This window comes from Carcharodon carcharias, chromosome 8 (assembly GCF_017639515.1).
Source record: "Carcharodon carcharias isolate sCarCar2 chromosome 8, sCarCar2.pri, whole genome shotgun sequence".
Classification (NCBI taxonomy): domain Eukaryota; kingdom Metazoa; phylum Chordata; class Chondrichthyes; order Lamniformes; family Lamnidae; genus Carcharodon; species Carcharodon carcharias.
The window spans coordinates 138625670-138650016 of NC_054474.1; the positions used below are offsets into that span (position 1 = coordinate 138625670).

The 24347-nt window shown below is 44.4% G+C and overlaps 1 protein-coding gene across 2 annotated transcripts in view; it reads right to left on the minus strand.

Annotated features, from left to right (window-relative positions):
• Nucleotides 1–22402, minus strand: part of LOC121281228 (dual specificity testis-specific protein kinase 2-like) — a 111713-nt gene extending 89311 nt beyond the window's left edge. The window contains exon 1 of one of the 2 annotated variants that reach the window (XM_041194030.1): nucleotides 22132–22402. The gene's annotated coding sequence lies outside the window, so the exon portion shown is untranslated. Of the gene's footprint in view, nucleotides 1–22056 lie in introns of both variants that reach the window. The other variant, XM_041194029.1, reaches the window with a different exon arrangement.
• Between the last annotated feature and the right edge of the window lie 1945 nt (nucleotides 22403–24347).

Below are 24347 nucleotides of genomic sequence, written 5' to 3' on the forward strand. Positions count from 1 at the left end.
TAAGCCATAATCGCCGAGAGAGAGAGAAGATTGGGGGGGGTGTGGGGTTGGGGTCTGCCACACTTGAAAGAAGTCACTTAATTCTGAAGAGAGGGTTGCACACTCTGGTGGTCACCACATGGACAGGGTCCGCAGGAGGAGGAAGCAGAATCAGCCGAGATCACCAGCACTTGGAGTGCTGGGAAGAGGCATCTGTGAGGTCTGTGTCCAATGACAGGCCTTTGGAATTGGCCTTCAAATTAATGGTGGAGAGTCAGCAAGAGGCGGGGGAACATCAGGCAGAGGCGTTGGAGGCCCTCAACAAAGTGGCACGCAAGGCAGAGGAGGCCGTCCACCTACTTGTTGATGAAGCAGTGCCAATCTGTGCACACAGCAAGGTCTCCATGGGGAGGGTGGAGGAATCCTTGGAGATCTTAATCCAGCAGATTCTGCCAGAGATGGGTAGACCTACATTCCACCGTGATAGGCATGGGTGAGCTTCTGCAGTGGCTCCATGAGAAGGGGACAGGGCACCTCAACCTCCCTCCAGGTGCTGCTTCCCGTGCAAGGAGTCAGGCAGGGGCTTTCAAGCACCCAAAGGGAGGAGGAGCGGCTGTTGGACACCCCTGGAACCTTCACTCAGGACTCTGAGGTTATCCAGCCCTTCCGAATCCCTTTTGCCTGTGACCCCTTCAATCTCGTCCTCTGTGAACGCAGAGGGAGTAGCTGCCCCACAGCAGGAAAGGCAGAGTAAAGGGGCCATCCAGGCCTCAGGTCTTCAGAAGACAGATGCCAAGTTCATCCAAGACAACACAGCAAAGTGGTCTGCAGGCTCCGGATGTCAGTGGAGCACTTAGAAGAAGTGGCAGGGAGAGAAAAATTGAGAAATACTAAATTCACAAGTGGTTGCATGAATGTCACAGATATCGAACTTTTGTAAATATATCCACTTGCACTTTAATCATGTCTAATGTGGCATATTTGTGATGGTCCTTAAGCCTTTACACTCTCCCCAACCCTCTTCATCTTCCTTAGGACACCTCATCCCCTGGAATGAGGCATCTGCAGGGAGGCAAAGGTATTTGCCAGGGCTCTTGCGAGCCATGTGGAAGAAGACTCCCACGCACATTGAGGCTTTGCCCTTCACACTCTCATCTGTCCCTAGGCCCTAGCATTGTGAAAACTACATGCTGGGATTCCCCTTCAGTTGTCCAGTCGAGCTGACCTGCATCTTTACCCATCCCCAATGACCCAACTCCCATGCAGCATCTCGAGATCGCCATCACGAGTTTCCGCATAGTTGTGACTAGCCCAGTCATGGTGGTAGTGACATTCTATCTGTGCTCTAGCACCGTTTTTCCCCTCCCCCCAGTCACCCACACCCTTTCCCCCATAATCATTGTCGCACCAGGAATTACGCTCGACCTCCCCTCCGTCACCTTTCAACCCTCCCCCATCACCTTCAGTAACATCCAGGTTAAAGTAAAGTCCCCTTCCTGTCCGAGAATCACACCTCCATAACTATAGACTTGCCTGCCCTCATCCTTCTGATGCCCTAAATCCGAGTCACTTTCCACACCTCCACCAACAACCCTCGGCACCCCTTCGCACAACATCATCGCACCCTCATCCTCCCACCCTACTGGCTCCCAGTGCCCCCTTTAACCCTCAGCATCCCCTCCAACCACAGTTGCCCTCTGTTTGCCTCCCTGGAATCCACCATTAACTCATCCTGAAAACATCTTCCCACCTCTACATCCCCCCATGCCCCTTCAGACCTCTACAGCGTGCCCACCACATGCCACTCAGACCTGCACAAGCACCTCTCCTCACCCAAAAGTCAACATGGCCCTTCCCACCCTCCCGCTCTGTACCAGCTGACCCACTGAAAAACACCCTCTGATTGTCTCTATTCCCCCAGTACCCCCAACTTCCCCCCCAGGCCTGAACCCTCACTTCAATTCTTCATTTCTCTTTTCCCACCTTTTGCCATCCCCTGCCATCGCACAGGCCCTTGCCACCCAACAGTGCCCTCTGCAGGATTCCTGCAGCTCGAAGGCCCGACCGCTGCAACAAGTTGCTGGTTGAAGGCCCGATCCCTGGGAGAAGTTGCTACACCGAGAACAATCACCTCCTGCTGCTGCTGCGCAGAGAAGATCCACATGGTTGATGCTCCAGCCACCCAGTACAGCACATGGTGTTCCAGGGTCCGGTCACTGGAGGCCTCCATCTTGTCCTCATCTCCACGAGCTGCCTTCTTAAGTAAGTCCTGACTTTTACATGCCACGTTATTCCAGATGTGTTTTGGACTAGCGTGATTTCCCACTGACGTCAGGGACAATCAGACGTGGGAGGGCGACTCCAGTCGGTTCTTCATCTGCATTCCACTAGTGGGATGCAAATCGGTTTCATGCTGCCATGGCAGGCAGGAGCAGAAGACGCAGCTGTCATTTTACGCTAGCATGAAACCACTTTTTTCGACCTGCCGCAGCCTGCCATTAACACCACCGCAGGGGGCATGGGTGAATTCCACCCTACATTGTGACAGATAAATGTTTACATTGGAAATTTCCATTATAAATGTTTACACTGGCAAATTAAAAGTTGACATAAAGGTCAAAAATCATAATAGAAATTTAGACAAGAAATGCACTCCCCTTAAACAATATACATTTTATCACATTTCCACTTCTGTTCAGCTCTGAAGAAGGATTAAATGGACTCGAAGCATTAACTGTTTCTCTCTCTAAAGATGCTGCTTGACCTGCTGAATTTTTCTGGCACTTTCTGTTTTTGTTTCAGATTTCCAGCATCCGCAGTATTTTGCTTTTATCTTAGCCTTTAATACTTAGTTACCCTGTAAATTCACCTGTTTATTTTTGGATTGTTTGTCCCATTGTGGCATTGACTTTTTCTTTCACCTGAAAATTGGTACTGAGAAGCAGTACTAATGAAGTAACACAATCAGGAAATGAATTAAATGCAGAGCTATGCCCAAATATGTTTGGCCAGATACTCTGTATTCTGACATTAAGTCTTTTGCATAAATGCAGAGCTGAAGAGAAGTGGAAATGTGATGAAATTTATACTGTTTAAGAGGGGTGGAGCAGGTGAAGATTGATAGAAGGCTAGTGATAGGTGGAGACAAAGGAGAGAGTGACAAAAATGTCATGAACTAAAGGACAAAGAGAGTGTTAATGGTAGTGGTGAGGGCTAAAAAAGGTACTGACAGTGGCGTAAAGGTAAGAAAGCTGAATGTGATAATAGCAGAACAAGGATAGCATTGTGTGATAACATGGAACAAGTAACAGATGGCCATTTTGGGGATGGGGTGGGGGGAGGGTGCAGTGGTGGGGAAAAAAGGATAGAAAATGGGATAGAAGGGAAGATAAAAAAGGCGATAAAACCAGCGATAAATGAATAAAAATAAAAGTGGATAAAAAATAAAAATGAATGGAGAAAAAAGAGGGATTAAAAAAGCGGTGAGGATAGAGGAAAGAGTTCATTGTCTGAAGTTGTTGAGCTCAATGTTAAGTCCGGAAGACTGTAAAGTGCCTTATCAGAGGATGAGGTGCTGTTCCCCAGTTTGCTTTGGGCTTCACTGGAACATTGCAGCAGGCCAAAGACGGACATGTGGGCATGAGAGCAGGACGGTGTGTTGAAATCGCAGGAAGGTCTGGGTCATGCTTGTGGACAGACCGGAGACTTTCCACAAAGCGGTCACCCAGTCTGCGTTTGGTCTCCCCAGTGTAGAGGAGACCACATTGGGAGCAGCGAATGCAGTAGACCAAAGTGAAGGAGGTGCAAGTGAAGCAAAGCTTCACCTGAAAGGTGTGTTTGGGCCCTTGGACGATGAGGAGGGAGGAGGTAAAGGGGCAGGTGTTGCAATTTTCAGTTCCCTGGATTCCCCTGATGACCTCTGTCATATGAACAATTTCCAGTTTTCTGGCCCTAATCGCCTCCTCTTCACCATGGATGTCCAATCCCTCTACACCTCCGTCCCCCACCAGGATGGTCTGAGGGCTCTCTGCTTCTTCCTTGAACAGTGGTGGCCTAGACAAATAGGGAACCCACTTAGTACTAAAAGGGTTAATGGAAAAATTGAATTAAATGCCTAGGCCTAAGAGAAAAATACTGCAACCTTGAAGAACAATACCATCTTGTCTGACCACTGTTGTAGGATGAGCCCTGAGACATTCCATGTTGTTCTTTCGCAGGCCGAATGTAATCAAAGTTGTGATAACCAAATGCCTGGGCACCACCCCTGTTGCGGTGGGAATGGAAATTAACTAAAACATGGATTGGTCAGTTAACGTTTGCAAATAAGCGGATTGAGATGTGCAAAATTTATTGCTTGTTGTAAAATGCTTTTAAGCAAGTGTTTGTGTATTCTGCTTTGAGACGGTACAATAACTCTTGCTGTATTGTTCTCCCTTGTGCACAAGTAATAAATGGGGTTTCTACAACAAAATGATGCCTTGGTGTGATTAATCTCCAACAGAACAGAGGCCCAAACAATCCCCATCCACCACCACTCTCCTCCGCCTGACTGAACTTGTTCTCACGCTGAACAATTTCTCCTTAAACTTGTCTCACTTCCTCCAAATAAAAGGCGTGGCTATGGACCCACATGGGCCCCAGTTATGCCTGTCTCTTTATGGGGTATGTGGAACATTCCTGGTTCCAGTCCTACTCAGGCCCCCTCCCACAACTCTTTTTTCGGTACATCAATGACTGTTTCAATGTCGCTTCGTGCTCTCGTCTAGATCTGGAAAAAATTATCAATTTTGCTGCCAATTTCCACCCCTCTATCACTTTCACATGATCCATATCCGACACTTCCCTTCCCTTCCTTGACCTCTCTGTCTCTACTTCTGGTGATAGACTGTCCACCAATATTCATTACAAGCCCTCAGACTCCCACAGCTACCTCAACTACAGCTCCTCTCACCCTGCTTCCTATAAGGACTCCATCCCATTCTCTCAGTTCATTCGCCTCCATCGCATCTGTTCCAATGATGCCACTTTCCAAAACGGCGCTGCAGACATGTCTTTCTCTTTCCTTAACTGAGGTTCCCCCCTCCCCCCACCCCTCTGTGAGTGACAGGGCCCTCAACCATGTCCAACCCATCTACCACGCCTCTGCCCTCACACCTTCCCCTCCCTCCCAGAAACATGAGAGAGCCCCCCTTGTCCTCATTTCTCACCCCACCAGCCTCCACATTCAAAGGATCATCCTCCACCATTTCTGTCAACTCCAGCATGATGCCACCACCAAACACATCTTCCCTTCACCTCCACTGTCGGCATTCCATAGGGACCATTCCCTCCGGTATACTCTGGTCCACTCCTCCATCACCCCCAACATCTCCAACACTTCAACCCCCTCCCATGGCACCTTCTCATGCAATCCCAGAAGGTGCAACACCTGCCCCTTTACTTCCCACCTCCTCACCGTCCAAGGGCCCAAACACTCCTTTCAAGTGAAGCAGCATTTCACTTAGATTTCCCTTAATTTGGTCTACTGCATTCGCTGCTCCCAATGCAGTCTCCTCTACATTGGAGAGATCAAATGCGGACTGGGTGACCACTTTGCGGAACACCTTCGGTCTGTCCGCAAGCATGACCCAGACCTTCCTGTTGCTTGCCATTTCAACACACCACCCTGCTCTCGTGCCCACATGTCCGTTCTTGGCCTGCTGCAATGTTCCAGTGAAGCTCAATGCAAACTGCAGGAACAGCACCTCATCTTTCAACTAGGCACTTTGCAGCCTTCTGGACTTAACATTGAGTTCAACAACTTCAGACCATGAACTTACCCCTCTTTGATCCCCTTTTTTCAAATATTTATTTTTGAATTTTTATATATTTTTCCCAGCAATTTTTATTATTATTTTAAAAATTTATTGTTTTATCCCCACCTATTAGCCTATTTCGACCTTTTTTCCCAAGCCTTTCCCTCCCCCCACCCCACCCCCACTAGGGCCATCTGCCCCTTGCTCATCCTGCTTTCTACTCTTAATGTCACCGTTAGCACATCCTATAGCCAGTATCACCACCATCAACACCCCTTCGACCTTTTGTTTATGACGTCTTTTGCAATCTCTTCTTTGCCTCCACCTATCACTGGCCTTCCATCCAGCTTCACCTGTCCCACACCCCCTTAAACAGTATATATTTCTCCACATTTTTACTTCTCTTTAGTTTTGAAGAGTCATACGGACTCAAAACGTTAACTGTCTTTCTCTCCACAGATGTTGTCAGACCTGCTGTGTTTTTCCAGCAATTTTTGTTTTTGTTTCAGATTTCCAGCATCCACAGTATTTTGTTTTTATCATTTTTGTGTGAAGTTGTGTTTTATTTGCTCAGATAACAAAATAAATCTTGTTGTCACTTACCTTCAGAATATTTTTCAAGTTTTCTCCAACAAGCACATCAGCTTACTTCTCCCTTCATTTGGAATCTCACTACCCTTCCAGGGGCACAGTGGTACTGTCACTGGACTGGTGTTCCAGAGACCCAGTGTAATGCTCTGGGGACATGGGTTTGAATCCCGTCATGGCAGGTGGTGAAATTTGAATTCAATAAAAGCCTAGAATTTAAAGTCTACTGATGATCATGAACCAACTGTTGTAAGAACCGATGTGGTTCACTAATGTCCTTTAGAAAAGAAAATCTGCAGTCTTTCCCTGGTCTCGCCTACATGTGACTCCAGACCCACAGCAATGTGTTTGACTCTTAAAAAAAATGCCCTCTGAACAAGGGCAATTAGGGATGGGCAATAAATGCTGGCCGAGACAACAATGCCCACATCCCATGAATGAATAAAAAACTCTGAAGTATGTTTTAAATGTATTTCTTCTTCATCTTTTCTAGCACAGTTTTGGCATTTAATCACTTGGAGATTCCGGTTCTTTATTTTGAATGGAAAATGGCTTATGGAAAAATAACATTACCGGAATTAATTGTTCTTGGACAAGCAGCTGTCAAACTGGCTGGTTTTGCTAATAATCATTCCATTTTATCAAAAGAAGATCATGTTTTAGTATTGTCTCCATGGTAATCTACCTACAGTCTTTTGTAAAAAGTACATTTTCCCATCTTTTATACCTCTTAAATATCAAGGAGTAATTTATGAACTGCATTGTGTGGAGGCAATATTTTAAATTCAGCACAGTAACCTTGAAAATATAATGACATGTATTTATATGATGCCTTTTATGTAATAATATGTTCCAAGGAACTTCACTGAAGAGATAGAAAGCAAAACTTGGCACCAAGCCATATGTGAAGATATTAAGACACATGGCCCAAACCTTGGTCAAAGGGACAGGATCTAAGGAGCATCTCAAAGGATGAAAGAGAGGCAGAGTGTTGGAGGAATTCCAGAGCAATGGTAGAGCAAATAAAATAAAAAAAAATAAAAAGCCCACTAGAGCTATACCTTGAGTGCCCTACCATCCATTCTTAATTAGCACATTCGTTTAGATAATATCACCAACTTTTAACTTTAACACCTATGTGTTCTATTGTACTATTGTCGCTGACATCTTTTGATGATTTGCTTCTATCACTGCTTGTTTGTCCCTACAACCACACCCCCCCTCCTCCACCTCTCTGTCTCTCTATCTCTCCGCCCCCCCGCACACACACCTTAAACCAGCTTATATTTCAACTCTTTCTTGGACTCAAACTCAAGTTCTGTCGAAACGTCAACTCTTTTCTTCTCCGCCAATGCTCCCAGACCTGCTGAGTTTTTCCAGGTAATTCTGTTTTTGTTTTGAAATAAAATCGAGGATGCTCAAGAGGCCAGAATCAAAGAAGGGCAGATATCCTGGAGAGTCACGGAGCTGGAGGTGATTTTAGAGACTGGGGGAAAGGGGAGGGCAGAGAGAGGGGGCATGGGTGTGAGGTCACGGAGGGATTTGAAAGCAAGGATAAAAAGTTTTAAATTGAGACATGGCTTAACCATTAGTCAAAGATGGCCAGTAAGCACAAGGATGACGGGTGAAGAGTTCATTGCAAATAAAGGAGCAGGCAGCAAAGTTTTGAATGACCTCAGGTTTATGGAAGGTCGAATTTAGGAGGGTAGCCAGGCGTGCTTTGGAATAGTCAAGTATAAATGTAACAAAGGCATGGATGAGGGTTTCGGCATCAGATAAGCTGAGGCAGGGGCTGAGTTGGGCAATGTTACAGAGTTGCAAATAGGTGATCATAGTGATGGCATGGTGTGTGGGTGGAAGCTTATGTTGGTGTCAGATATGACACTGAGGTTGTGAACAGTCTCATTCAGAATCAGACAGTTTCCAGAGAGAGGGATGGAGCTGGTGTCTAGGAAACAGAGTTTGAAGCACAAACGGAAGACAATGACTTCAGTGTTTCCAATATTTAAATGGAGGAAATTTCTGCTCATCCAGTGCTAGATGTCAGACAATTGAAAGTGGAGGGGTCGAGAGAGGTGGTGATGAGACAGAGCTGGCATCATCAGTGTACATGTGGAAACTGATGCTGCTTCGGATGATGTGGCAAGGGACATCATGTGGATGAGATTTAGGAGAACAAGGATGAATCTTTAGGGGACACCAGAAGTAGTAGTCAGGAGTAGGAGCAGATGGTTCACTGGCTACAATGAGATAGATAAAAATGGAAGCAGGAAAAAGTGATCGATGTGATTTAAGAACAGGTACAATTTATAATCTCTACTGCAGCACAGAAAGTAATTTAGGACATTGCTGTTTTTTTCCCTCTTCCCATTTTCCCTCCTTTTCTGTAGGCACTTTGAGGTATGGATTCTCAGCTACTGGTCACCCTCTACCCATCCTTTATGCATGAATCTAGACAGTGAGTGAGATAGGATGATTGAAGGTTGGGCTGCGTGGGGGAAAGGGGCATCACTGTCAAATTTGATCCTTCTTTATCCAAAGACAATATGCCCTTTCTAGCAGGAGTCACTGGACAATGAACAAGAGCATAAACCATGGCCAACCATTGCCCTACACTAGCTTATAGACACTAAGGCCAGAATAGAATTCCCAGTACCAGTTCAGCCAACAGGTAACTCAGCACAGTGTAGGGATTAAACTCGGGCAAAAATTTCCAAACCCTTGTCTCATGGCGGGCCCTCACAGAACGGACAATTAAATAAAAGGGTTGGAAATCGCAGGCACTGCACGTACAATTTCTACATATATTGCCTGCTGCATGCCAAGCACTGGCAAAAAAAATCTAACTCTGTTGCTCAGTTCCAAACTCGGCAGTACATTTGTCAGCTGAGTCGGTCGGGTGGGCTTTCATGTAAATTATGGACCAGTTTTTCCCACTCTAAGCACAAATAAGCTATCAGTTTCTTTACATTGCCAGATTACTATTTTTAGTTGATAGCCATTTTTGCTGCAGGATGTGAATGTGATTATAATAATCATCCCCGCAAATAATTGGTGCAGTTCTCATATTCACACTGCAAAGTGCTGACTGCAAAACAGTACAGAGCAAAGACAGTGACCACTAAAATAGCCTCCTTATTAATTTTGTTTATTCTGTAATAACAGCCATTTAATAGAGTATAATTTAGTGCCAACTGAGCCATCGTTTCAATTGTTTGCTGGCCTGAAAGCATTTTCTTAGAGCTCCATGTTCTTTAAGTGATGTTGAACAACAACGTTTTAAAAAAATCATTATCACTGATTGATTGACTCAGCTAAGCTCAGTCTGCTACCCTGCACAACCAATGTAAACGGAATAACAAAATCTGATTTGCAGATACTCCAACCTGTAAACACAGTCTCCATGTGTTGCAAATCAATTTAGCAAGTTTTGACCTCCCTCTGTCACATTCTACCACTCAGTCTTCAAGGTGTTAATTGTGCACGGGAAATTGAAATATTCCGCCACATTAGAATGTTTTCTGCTTTCAGGTTTAATAAAGCTAATGTCCTTGCATGTGAAATCCAATCAATGTTCAGCTATTTGTTAACTGTAAACCAATTGGGGGTTAAAATTGTATTCAGGTAGTGGGCATTAATTGGGGATTCATCTTTGCTTATAGATACAGGAGCAATCTGAATGTGTGGTCATTGATTTGGAGGTGAATGTCATGTAATGTGTGTCTCTAAATCAAATTTGCACATGTATAATGATGAGGCTCCAGTTCTATCCTTTACCACCTAGCTACCTGAGTTGAAATACCAAAACAATCAAACACTGTTTTTATGCTATTAATACCTGAAAGTGGGACAATCTGGACCCATTCCGAGAATAGCAATTTTACTTCTTTGGATATTTTTACCTTGGATAGTTTTTTTTCCCTCAGATCAGAACCAAACACAATTCCTACTCCTTTGAACCAGAACGTGCCTTTGCCTGCCAAGCATCGAGGTAATTGTAATCAGTGCAAAGATTAAACAAAACCTGATGCGGTTGAGACGCCTGGCTAGTGACAACAAACTCTAAAAATTGCACCTATACAGTTAGAGCTGCCGTCCAAAAGTAGTTGCTTCTTATAGCTCCCAGTAGAGGTGTTATGGTGTATATATAGCGATTCACTCTGGGCATCGTGCTTCAGTTAATCACCCTTTGAGAGTACAATGGCAATTCCTAAGAATGTGGAGCTGAAAGGCAGACTGCTGTGCAATTGTTTTACAGAAAAACGTAACTCCATTTGAATTATAGCATAGAAAGGTCGAGCACCATTCCATGACAGAAATTCTTTCTCAATTTCTGATGCCATTGCACTTTCCACTTTGCCTCACAGGGCACACATTCCAATAATAATATGACATGTTACACTTGCATCTATATGGTTTTAAAAAAAAACAGAAAAAAATTTTACCCCCTGACTATTTTTAAAAATTGTTGCCAGTATATCATGTTCAAATCCTGAATTGGGCCAGATCTTGCTTGAGCAGAGCAACTGGCAGCTTGCGCTATTAAGCGCACTGGCCGGAACTTTCCATCCCCACTGGCGTCGGGCATCATCGTGGGCGTGAGTGAACAATATGGCGAGAAGGCCAAAAACCAGTTCAACTGACGAGCTGAAATTCGAGGGGAACTCGGAGGTGAGTGCACAGTAATGTTGTGCAGCTCTTGTGAGGGTCGCCTGTTTGACTTCAAGGCATTTAGGCGAGGGCACAGGCAAGTCACTTTTTCCCAGCTGGCTGACAGTGAGGTGCGGGGGCAAGGGCTGCACTGTGGTGGGGGTGAGTTGGGGGTGGGTGGGGGAGGGGGGCAAGGTAGCATGGCCCGATGCAAATTGAGGGGACAAGACAGCATGGTCTGATGGTACTGCACAAGCACATGCGGGGCGGAGACGGAAGCAGCTGCGCATTAGGGAAACTTTGTATAAAGTGACCGTTCCTCTGCAGCCAAGACAGTTCAGGCGCAGCCACATTGACATGCTTGGAGTTGGGTCTCTAGCTTCTCTGCTCATTCAAGCAATGTAGAGGCATGAAAGTGTCACCAAATGTTCCTGAACTTTTCACCCCTAGGGCACAGACTGCAAACTAATGAGCATTTTAATGGACTGCAGATCAGTTGGGTGACTGGGCATGTTGTACAATCTCCTTATGAAAGCTGGCCATGGAGCAGTCACTGGTGGAGGTGCTCACAGCCCCTTGAAATGTCATCATTTAGGTTTGGACTAGTCCCCCCCATGGTTCAAGCTAACAGTGCAGCCTTGCAGTGTGGATTAGGAGAATGCCTGTGCCTGAGCTGAGAGCGCAGCACGTAGTCCAATGGGCAAGGCTGCTGCCAATCGGTCAGGTTGAGTGGGGCGGAGATGGTGGGGTTTCGGGCAGCCATGCAGCACAATAAACTTTGGTCATCCAAGTGGTGGCCAGCACTCACTGGGATGTGTTAAGGGGCCTTCAGACTTAGCCAGAAGAGGTTCTTAGTACACCCAAGCTAACCCACGCGCCTCTCTCTTTCATCCAGGAGAAGTATATCAGGAGCATGGAGCCTGGTGACCCAGCTGTATGCCTCATGGTTTACAGGAAGAGGAGATGAAGGAGAAGTGAGCCATGGAGGCACTTGGCTGGGCAGAGGGAGAAGCAGCACCCTCTGGAAGAAGGGGCAGCTGGGGCTCCTGTGCATGCCACTGAAGAGCCACAATGAGCCATCACTGATCGGCACCTAGCTAGGCCTAGGGTCTATAGACAGCGCCTGGCATTCCAGCAGTTTACGGAGAACCAGTGTCGCCAAAGCCTGCGTATGTCTAGAGAACTAGTCACATTTCCAGCTACTGCAGGATTTGGTGCCACAGGGACATGGAGAGCATCCACTGCCAGTGGCTGTGAAAGTGAAAACGGCGGTCAATTTCTACACCAGTGGGTCCTTTCAGGACTCCACAGGCGAGCTCTGTGGGATCACACAAGCCTTCATACACAAATGCATCCAAGAGATCACAAATGCCATATTCGCGAAAGCATGGAACTTTGTGCATTTTGCCCAGGATTAGGAAAGCTAGAAAGCAAGAGCACTGGGATTAGCACAATTTTCAGGTTTCCCACAGGTGCAGGGTGCCATCAACTGCACTCACATGGTGTTTAGATCTCCATGGCAACCCATGGTCAACTAGGACAATCACAAGGGCTTCCACTTGCTGAATGTTCAGCTGGTGTGCGATCACCACAAATGCATCCTGCAGGTTTGCGCACGGTTTCCAGGGAGTGTCCACGATTCCTACATTCTTAGTAGGCCTCAGGTCCCTGACATCTTCCAGATCTAGAGAGGCTGCAGGGTTGGCTCCTCGGGGACAAGGGCTATCCGTAGACGACATGGCTGATGACACCCGTATGGTAGCCTCAGAGTGAAGCAGAGAGAAGGTATAACAAGGCTCACGCTGCTGCTTGCACTTTTGGTGGAGCAAACCATCAGGATGCTGAAAATTGGTCCAGGCACTAGAACCTGTCTGGTGGAGACCTGCAATGCAGTCCACAGAGCTTGTCACAGATTGTTGTTGCCTGCTGCACCCTTCACAACCTGGTGCGGCAACAGGGAGAGGAGTTGGCTGAGGAGGAGATGGAGGAGCTGCACGTCTCCTCCGATGAGGAGGACATTGACAGGGATGAGGGTGGGGATGTCATCGAAGGTGAGGACGGCCATTGCACTAGCCAGACGAAGCAGGTGCGCTCGGGAGGCCCACACAGCTGCTAGATTCATGGAGTATGATGACAACATGCAGTGAGACACCATAGATCATCATATTGCATCTGTGAACATTTGACTCCTGTCTGGCTGATGGCAGTGCACATACCCTCCATGATAAGGGCTCCTATCATGGGCTCTGGAATAGGGGAAGTGTCTCACAGCACGACTGTCTGGTGGATGTTGCACTGCTGGATCCTCACTTGGTTGACCACCACTGACTACACCATCAGTCCAGATCGTCGCCAACCAGCTACATGACTCTATTTTCAAAGTTCGTGAGGACCTTGATTTCAGGCATTGCTCCACCAGTCTGCAACCTCTTCCTTTTGTAGTGTGCCAACTTGTCCTGCATGAATACAGATGAAGAGAGTGTAAGCAGGACGCCTGCCAGGCCAGATAGCAAGGATGCCTGGCATGTGTGGGTGGTGAGTGGTGGCATGGATGGGATAAGGACACAATGTGCAGGGTAAATGCAGGTGTGTGTGAGAGAGTGAATGGTGATGTCCCTTGAACTGGCAGTGAATGAGATCCCTGTGGATGTGTGATGGGATTGTGAGTGTGGGAGTTGAGTGTGATGAAAAGAGTGACTTACTCTGGTGGAACAGAGAAGATCATTCATCCTTTCGGCACTAGGAGGCTGTCCTCTTTTGCTGCCATCAGTTCCCATGCAGGATTGATGACCTTGCTTGCTGGTCTTCTCCCAGAGCAGGGGCCAGAGGACTCATGGCGGGCCTCCACTGCATCCAGTAGGTGCTCGACAGAGGTGTCACTAAGTCTGGGGGCAGCATGTTTCCTCCCTTTGGCAACCCATCAGTTCCCAGCCGCTTCCTATCCCTTGAAGAGTGCTAACTCTTTGCAGGGGCAGCCTTTAAATATGACATCTGCTTTTCTGAAGGCCTGAGGTGATGCAGAGTGGGTGAATCAGAGGCTGCCCCACTAGTGACCCAGCATGTTTACCGAGAATACATAACGAATGAGACGGGAATGGGACGATACAGCATGAAAAGCCACCATTGCTGCCTTTTCTCACCTCCTATCACACTTAGTGCAAATCTGGGATGATTCTCCTCACTGTTTTCTGTACCTTTCAGTTAGCATGTTTTTGCACTGTAGCTTTCTGGAATGTGAACGAGGGCAATGGGGTATCTGGGACCTTAATGAACGTGGAATAGTGTACCTTTTTAACCAATGTGATTAAAGGGTTGAGAAAGGAACAGAAACAACAGAGAAGGAGATAAATTAGAGTCAAATAAGGTGCACAAGGAGAAATAACGCGACAGAAAGAGCAATTGGATTAAGAACAACAGAGAAAAGATCCAAAAGTTAAAAGAAAAACAAGACTGCTAAAATTTAAAAATTATAAATATTTAACAACAATTTATTACATGCACAAAGGAGATTGGGCCAGAATGGTTGATGGCATTGCACTTGGTTGATGGTATTGCATTAACAATTATCATACTCATAGAAAAGTGCTTGCACTTTTCAACACCAGACTTCATTTTCTGCAGAATGTTTAACAGACAATGATTGTGCAAGTCCAGAAAATTCCTAAAAATCACAGGTAGGCTAAGGGTAAGATTCGATTGTGTCCTTAAGCAAACAAGGAGCAGTGTCAATCAACCAGCCAGTTCTGGAAATTTGCATCATGTGCTGTTGACATGCAATTATTTTTCCAGCAAAATCCAGTCTTTTATTTGAGATTGAGCTCCTTCTACTCAGTCAATCTGACGAAAATAATTTTCTTTTCAAAACTTTTTTCTGTAATACTCAGACATGGAGGCTGATTCTCCTGTTGTTATTATTTGCTCACTGGTCAGCTTGTGACGAATAATGGCTTGATAAAATGGGCGGAGGCAGATTTACAGTTTGCATTCCTTTTGTACATAATGTGAATTTCTGGTGGATAACATTGGGAATTTCCTACCTGAAACTGGCAAGAGCTTGCAAATCATGTGGTAACGACATGGAAGTGATGTAATTACAGTTCACATAAATGGGTGTCTAGGTTCTTGCTCATTGAGCAGTGTACCGTCAATTATAGTTTGCATTTATGCACAGCACATTTAATGTAATACATCACATCATGACTGTGTAATTTTTATTTTTATTCATTTGTGTGATGCGGGCTTCATTGGCTGGGCCAGCATTTATTGTCCATCCCTACTTGCCCTTGAGAAGGTTGTGAAGAGCTGCCTTCTTGAACCGCTGCAGTCCATGTCGTATAGGTACACCCACAGTGCTGTTAGGAAAGAAGTTCCAGGATTTTGACCCAATGACAGTGAAGGAACGGTGATATCTTTCCAAGTCAGAATGATGAGTGACTTGGAGGGGAACTTCCTGATGGTGGTATTCCCATCTATCAGCTGCCCTTGTCCTTCTAGATGGTAGTGGTCGTGGGTTTGGAAGGTGCTGTCGAAGGAGCTTTGGTAAATTCCCGCAGTGCATCTACAATGCATCAGTTGGAAATACGTGGATGTGGAGTCAAAGATATTAGAAGGGTAACCAAAAACTATGGGCAAAGATGTGGATATTAGGGAGCGTCTTAAGGATTTCTGCTGCTAAAGTGCAGCATAGAGCTGCAATGACCAGTGACAGTACCAGTCAGCTATTACTCAGGTCTGCATTCACCTCCTTTAAAGAAAACTGCACAGCTGGTTTATCATTATGATGCTATAGGATGTGACTTAGGGCAATCCTATTCATAAATCATAGTAAACAACACCACCTTCACTTTAACAGTTAAAAAATAGGTCAGTTTCTGGGCTGCTCCATTGCTGGCCTACATGTTCATTGCTAGCTCATGAGGTTTATTTCCCTTTCACCTTGTGTCTTACCCTTTAATCCTCTGTCCCTGCAACCTTGACAAAAGTTACCATTTGATAAGATGCATTTTGATCCTTTTTGTAATTGTCACCCAATTGTGATGATTCCTTTTAACAGTCTCATTCTTTTAAATTTCACGTACACATAATTTTCTTCAGCAGCCACCCAATGCCCCCACAACTCCCAAAATTTGCACCTGGATTTGTAAACAATTGTGCTAATAGACCGACTCAGAAATTTTTGAGTTCTATTAGTATTTGTCATTTCAGCAGGATTAGCACCAGCTCTTCAATATTTAGAAATAGTTGGAATAGGTGAAAAAAATGCCCCCTGAAGTCTGAAACAGTAACAGCATGAACCGTTGACCACAAGTTCTGCTAAAGAGCTCCACATTCACTGCAAAGTAATACAGTTCTGGAAACATCATCACACCCAGAATGAGCTAGAATATTCCACCTGCAGGAAATATCATAATATCCACTCCCAATTTTCTCCCATCACTCTTAAAGGTTGTGACTTTTGCTGAACATACAACAGTGAAGGTGGTGGTGGGGGGGGGGGGGGGGGGGGGGGGGGGGGTTCATTTTCCATTATTAGCATCTCACACACACACACACTCTCCGATAAAGATGTGAACCCTGGCTTTTATTTTTTCTCCCCTCTGTCGCCTGAGATGCTAGGTCCAATTAAAGTCCTTGCACTACCTTCTTAGAGATCAGCTAACTCAATGCAAATCAGAGTTTTAACCTGATCTCTAGTTTCCATGGGTCAGTCATATCCCACAAGCTGTTCACTGATTAAGCCATAGAAAAGCAATCTCTGCTCAGCTGGCCACCTAATTTAGTACTTAAAAAAACATGTGAGGTTGACCTGTTTAATTTCCACCACTGCACCAGCTAATGTAATCTCTAAGGTATTACTGAAAACTCCAAATGAAATACCACACTGACAATGACTAGTGTGCTTTGTTTCCTCTAGCACAAGTCACCTGACATTAAAACTCCTTGCATTATCTTATCCTGAGCATGTATTAAAGATTAAAGTGAATGATCCATGTGTTATGATGGCATGGGAATACAAAGTTAATTAACATGCTATTCTCTTGCCCAGTCTGTAATTAACTTTCTGCCCCATGCTTAAAAAACCTGCTACAACACACAGCTCTATATCAGCTCAAGATTTCTGTCCTGAAACCGTCCATGAATATCATCAGTGAGCTCATCTGCAGCAGTTTCTTTGCACCCTACTGCTTTCACATCTCTTTTGTTTGGTTTTGCTGAATACAGGGCCTGTTACCCAGCACACAGTGTTGTCTTTGTAATGGAGTTAGGCAATGTCAACAGTAGAGAATTCTAAGAACGCTTTTCCCCAATCACCAACATCTTTCTCCAGATACTTTAACAAGAAGGAAATGCTTTGTATTTGTGATGCTCGTTCTTCAATAATCTTGTATGAGGCGATTCAGAAAAGCCAATATTGTTTCCACCCAGTGTCCAATGTTTTGAGGTTTCATTGCTTATGTTACATAGAAGATGCTAAAAATGTTTCTTGTCACACCCTTCATGTAAAGTTATTTCAAAAACTTTTTTCTCACTCAATTCACCTTCAATTCTCCATGCACTATCCTATCTGTCAAATTCTAAATTGGCGAGACTAAATAAGTGATGATTGCAATATGTATCCATTAGAAAGTAATTTCAGCTCCACCTACAGCTTTATTTCAGACATAGTAGTGTCAATATTTCAGTTCATTGTTGCATACACAGTCACCAAATATTACCTGAAATAAGTACATATATGCAGTTTCATAAGCATTTTCATTTAAAAAAAAATCTGTTTACAACCTCTGACATTTAAAGAACTTTCATTTGTAGATATATTTTTTGCGGAGAAAGTAAATAATTAGCTGCATGTTGAACTTACTGGCAATACAATTTCTAAAATATGCAAATGGCACAATTGATTGTTGTATCAGAAATAATAAAGGCCAGATAACTTAGGTGTGGGTTGACAATACTGTTGTGGATGGGGAGAGATATAGGGGATAATTTTCCCTTTTCCTCACCTCTCAGTTGACTGCAACAATATGTATTTTACAGGAGTGCTTTAACCCCCTGAATGATGTGACTTTAAAGAACAGATGCAAAACAGGTTTTCTTGTAAGTGTAATTCAAAAGAAAGAATAAATGTTTATTTCTCACAATGATCAAAATTAATTGCTACAACACTCACTCCTCACATATACTAGAGACACACACAAGAACAGATGATTTATAAAGATATAACATGCACTTAAATTACTTAAAGGATTAAAAAGGGTCACTTAAAATCAGTCCTCAAGATAGTAGTTGAAGTATTGCAGGCCTGAAAGAGTCTCTCTTGGTGCACTGAAGAAAAATGATGGTCATGTTTCTGATGATGAATTCGCACTGGTTCACCCCAAACAACAGCAAGCGCCTGGCTTTTCAGTTGAAGTTGGTCAAGCCCCTATAGTGAAGAACTATACTCTGGCAGGTAAAAGGAATAAGCCCCTCTTCTCTGCCTAAGGTGATATTTGAGGCAAGGTTCTCCCTTGTGCTGGGCAAGAGATGGCTTCCCTCTAGCCTTCATATCCCAGACTGACCTGCTGGGCTGCCCTTGCGTATTGGCTCTCTCTCCAGCCAGTTTCAATCAAGTGATGACAGTATTTGTGTATTCTATTGTGCACATAATGCATTGAAACTGATGTCATTGACACACATGGGAGAATGTTGGTTATCCCATCAACATTTCAGCTATGGTTATCCTCCTGAATGACTTTATTTGTAATTCCATCTTCATGGGGCTGGCAGGTCTAGCAGCCATTGTCATTTTAAATCTCATTGAAATGGTTAATCAGCACCTGGGGAAAACTATTTGCATTTTAAGTAGCCCCCACTAGGGCTATCTGAACCTTTATTATCACATTCCTTAGATAATATCACCAGCTTCAACACCTTTGTCCTTTTGTCTATGACATCTTTTGGTTATCTCCACCTATCACTGGCCCTCTATCCAGCTCTACTCGTCTCACCACCGCAACCCCGCCCCCCCCAGCCAGCTTATATTTCACCTCTTTTCTACTTTTCCTTAGTTCTGTTGAAGAGTCATACGGACTCGAAACGTTAACTGTGTTCCTCTCCGCAGCTGCTGTCAGACCTGCTGAGTTTTTCCAGGTATTTTTGTTTTTGTTACGCATTTTAAGTAACTTCCCAGGGGTATATTCAGACATGTCTGTCTCTGTATAGAAACCACAAAATAAGTCAGCTGACTCCCTTGGAGTCCATTTTGTGAAGATACAGTGTCAATATTCCATAGATTTTTCATAAGAAGTAATGTCCGTCTCCCTACCAGCTCTAATGGCTAATGATGTGATCATAACGATATTGATTTTATAAGTGTTAATATTATGCTATATTATATCACAGTATTGTCACTAGGTTGCTTTGCAGCCGTATTGTAATATAAATGTTGTGGTATTAGTGCTACTGTGACACTGATTACCACACCAAGAGGCAGTTGTAAACACTCAAGGCACAACGTCATGGCTGCCTGCCTAAACAAATGCTGTTATTGCTCCTGGACTCTGCAAGTCGCACTCTCTGGCCATGGGTGGGCTGAGCACTCACTCTGCCCAGATAGGACAGCAGTGTGGTCTTCATGTTATTGGCATATCAAGATTTATCTCTTGACAGCAAGGAAGATCTGCGACAACAACATTAAGGACACAAGTGCTGCAACTTTCAATCAAGTTATACAATGAATTTTGCATTGCCACTGGTGCTCTGAAATTCAGCCAACAATTTGAACAGGACAGATTCCACAGTACTAGGAGGTAATGCAGCTCTGCACAATGTAAGCTTGCCATTATTTTGCTAATCCCTACATCTGTCATTGATATCAGTACAGGATATCTGACGAATTGAGTGAATATGATTTCATCTCTGTGATGTGCTTTTGAATCATCCTCTGGATTTACAGGGTTCTGGTTTCCACTCTGACAGCTAATAAAGATCCAAAATGAAACCAAGGCTGAAACATATTCATTCAGTTCATAGTGAAAAGCTGAGAACACAAAAGTGTCTTGAATTCTATGCTAATTAGAACTACAACAATATCTCCCTAGAACAGTACATGGGGAATAGAAATGACACTGCAGTAGCAGAAGTTCTTTGTAAATTGTGTTGGGAATACATTGTTACACTAATGTATAGTTTGGTGTGCAGCATACCCAAGTGGCATCTGAAACATGCCCATCAGGAATTTGGAATGAGTGTTGGTTTATTTTCTGTGTACATTTGCATATTTAAAAAAAAAATCAGAGTTGCCATCAATCCAGTTTTACGGGTGTTTGGAAGTGCCGTTTTAGAAATGCTGTTTCTTTGTAGCTGTGGAGTCATAACGTCTCCTATGTTGCCTTGATATCAAACTAGCAGCAACAACATCTTGCATTTATATAGCACTTTTAACATAATAAAACATCCTGAGGCACTTCACAAGAGCATTGTGCAACAAAATTTGACACCAGCCACATAAAATGTTATTAGGGAAGATGACCAAAAGCTTGGTCAAAGGGGTGTGTTTAAAAGGTGTGCTTTACAAGGGGAAAACAGGTAGAATGGTGGGGAGATAAAAACAAAAAAACTGCGGATGCTGGAAATCCAAAACAAAAACAGAATTACCTGGAAAAACTCAGCAGGTCTGGCAGCATCGGCGGAGAAGAAAAGAGTTGACGTTTCGAGTCCTCATGATGCTTCGACAGAACTCTGTCGAAGGGTCATGAGGACTTGAAACGTCAACTCTTTTCTTCTCCGCCAATGCTGCCAGACCTGCTGAGAATGGTGGGGAGCTTTAGGGAGGGAATTCCAGAACTTAGGTCCTCAGAAGCTGAGGCCTGGCCACCGATGGTGGTGTGATTAAAACTGGCAGCCAGAAAAGAGACCAGAATTGGAGGGCCCAGATGTTTCAGAGGGTTGTAGGACTGGAGATTACAAAGATAAGGAGGGGTGATGCCGTGATTGGATTTGAAAACAAGGAGGAGGATTTTAAAATCAAAGCTTTGCTCATTCAGGAGCCAAATACATGTCAGCTAGCACAGGGATGATGGCTGAATGGGACCTGATGTGGCCTAGGCTATGCTATGGTGGCAGAGCTTTGGTGATCTTAAGTTTGAGCAGGGTGGGAGTTATGAATCTAACCAGGAGGGCACTGGAATAGGCAATAAAAACAAAAAAACTGCGGATGCTGGCAAGTCTGGAACTAACAAAAGGCAGACGTGAGGGTTTCAGCAGCAGATGAGTGGAAGCAGGCGAGATAATGAATCTCTTGATCCTCCAACATCCTGTCACAGATTTGAAATATGATTTGCCAAAACCCCGTTGTAGACCGGAACAAAAGGTGGCAACTCTACAATATCATACTCGGACACAAATCTACTTACTGCATGATGGCAAAGGCTACTGCTGTGAAATGAAATATTAAAAAGAGGCCACCCATACATTTACAACTGGCACCTTCATGCTGCTGTCACTCTCTGGCAATGTTAATGCCCTGAGACTATTTTTCTTAAGGTGTTGAAATGATAAAATCACTAAAGATCGAGGCAAAATGTTCGCCATAAATTTGTAGATAAAGAATTTGCTGTTGTGTTTCTAATCAATCCACAGCCTTCATGCTCATTTATTGAGCGAGCAGACTACACAAAGGCTACACAAATACCTATTTGCTCCTGCACTTTACACAACAACAAACTTGCATTTATATGGCGCCTTTAACTTTAGCTGACGACCTGGCTCCAATGAGTTTCGTGACCTGTTTCTGCGCTCCGATAGTTAACATGGCACCGAGATAAAATGGCCATTCCTGATCAATATTGTCGAGAGAAACTTCGCTATAACTATTACTGTAAAACTACATAATAGTTCTAATGATATGAAAACTTTATCCCTCTCCCATCCCCCACCCCAGTTTAAAATAGAAATCCTTCTCAGACTTGAGGCTATGGAGTAAACCCTGCAAATAAGAAAACAGGACTTGTAAAGCAAGTTTGAGAGCAATGTACCCAAGTGGAAAGCTGAATTCACAACCTACCCTCGGTGGTAAGTTGTAAGACACGAAAGGCTCAGTCACAGTGGCGAGCGGCTGGGAAGTGACTCTAGCCCCTACCACCTCGCTTCAAGTTGAGTTCAGTCTCGGCTTCAAATATCCGCGATGGAAAACTCCTCCCGATCGCCTCCCGATTCAGTTCCACTTTCCAAAGGTCTCTCGGACTGGGTGCATTGCGGCAGGTGATTCGATCCCATTTACGAGGATGTTCGCACGGTTATTCCCAGGCGCCAACTTGCCCTGGTTGCCCAGCCTCTGCTAATTGTGATGCAAGCACCGCATTTCCCCGGCTGCTCTCCGAGGTTGTCCTAGAAACTCGGGCTGAGCTCTGGCCGTTCACAAGAACAGGGTCAGATCACAGGATCAGCGCATGTATTCAGCGCATGTCACACACATAGCGACAGGGCTGTACTTGCCAGAGCCATTCACAGACAGATCAAGCAACGCCCTCAAACCAAAACACACCTGTGTTGTTCACTTATTGGTATTCGTCTCAAAAAATCTACAAATAAAAAGTAACAGAGGCGAGACCACACTGAAAATGCAAAAGTCTATAAGGACAAGAGAGTCCAAGCTTTTGTCTTCTACCTTCTATAAACTTGAGCTCAGGCTAAAATTCTTCCTTTCTCTATCCTAACTGGCAGCTGCGTTGTCACCTTCATCCATCACTCTTGGAATCAGTGATCTACATTGGCTCTCAGTCCAGCAACACCTCATAACCCCTGCTTGCTCCCTCTCTTTCTCCACAACCCTCTGTAAACTCTGTAGTCCTCCTCTGGCTGTGGCTCAGTTGGCAGCACACTTCCCTCTAAGTTACAAGGTTCCAGTCCCCTTCTAAGGCTTGAGCTCAAATATCAAGACTGACTCTCTGCACCGGATTTACAGTGCAGAAGGAGGCCATTTGGCCCATCTTGTCTGCACTGGCTCTCCAAATGAACAATTTACTTAGTGCTATTCTCCCACCTTCTCCTGTAGCTGCGCACATTCTTCCTTTTCGGTTAACAGTCTAATTTCCTTTTGAATGCTTCAGTTGAACCTGCCTCCACCACACTCTCAGGCAGTGCATTCCAGATCTTAACCACTCGCTGCATGTAGAAGTTTTTCTCCATCCACTTTTGCTTTTTTTGCCAATTACTTTAGATGTGTGCCCTCTCATTCTTGATCCTTTCATGAGTGGAACTGTTTCTCACTATCTACTCTGTCCAGACCCCACATGATTTTGAATACCTCTGTCAAATCTCCTCTCAACCTTCTCTCCAAGGAAAACAGGCCCAGCTTTCCAATTTATCTTCATAACTGAAGTTCCTCACCCCTAGAACCATTCTCATGATTTTTTCTGCATCCTCTCTAATGCCTTCACATTCTTTATAAAGATTGGTGGCCAAAAGTGGATGCAATACTCCAGCTGAGGTAAATCTAGCATCTTATACAAGTTCAACATAACTTCTTTGTTTTTGTACTCTATGCCCCTCTTATAAAACCTAAGATAGTGTATGCTTTGCTAACTGCCCTCTCAATCTACCCTGCCACCTTCAATGAATTTTGCACATAAACACCTAGATCCCTCTGTTCCTGCACCTTTTTTAAAGTTGTATCCTTTATTTTATGTTGTCTCTCCAAGTTCTTCCTACCAAAATGAATCACTTCACATTTCTCTGCATTGAACTTCATCTGCCACCTGTCTGCTCATTTCATCAACTTGTCCACATCCTTTTGAAGTTCTAAACTATCCTCCTCGTGGTTCACAATGTTTCCACGTTTCATATCATCTGCAAATTTTAAAATTGTGCCCTGTACACCAAGGTCATTAATATATGTCAGGAAAAGCAAGGGTCCCAACACTGACCTCTGGGGAACTCAACTACAAACCTTCTTCCAGCCTAAAATACATCCCTTAACCACTACTCCTCTGTCTACTGCCACTCATCTAATTTTGTATCCATGTTGCCACTGTTCCTTTTATTCCATGAGCTATAACTTTGCTCACAAGTCTGTTGTGTGGCACTGTATCAAATGCCTTTTGAAAGTCCATGTACACCACATCAACAGCATTGCCCTCACGAACCCTCTCTGTTAGCTCTTCAAAAAAACTCCACCAAGTTTTCCCTTAAGAAATCTATGCTGGCTTTCCTTAATTAACACACATTTGTCCACGTGACTATTAATTGTTATGATCCCAGCTATGTACTACTGGACAAGCTGGATCCCAGGGTGGAATCCAGCTTGATAGATCCTAACTTTTATTTGTTGCTTAGAAATGTGGAGAGTGGCTACTG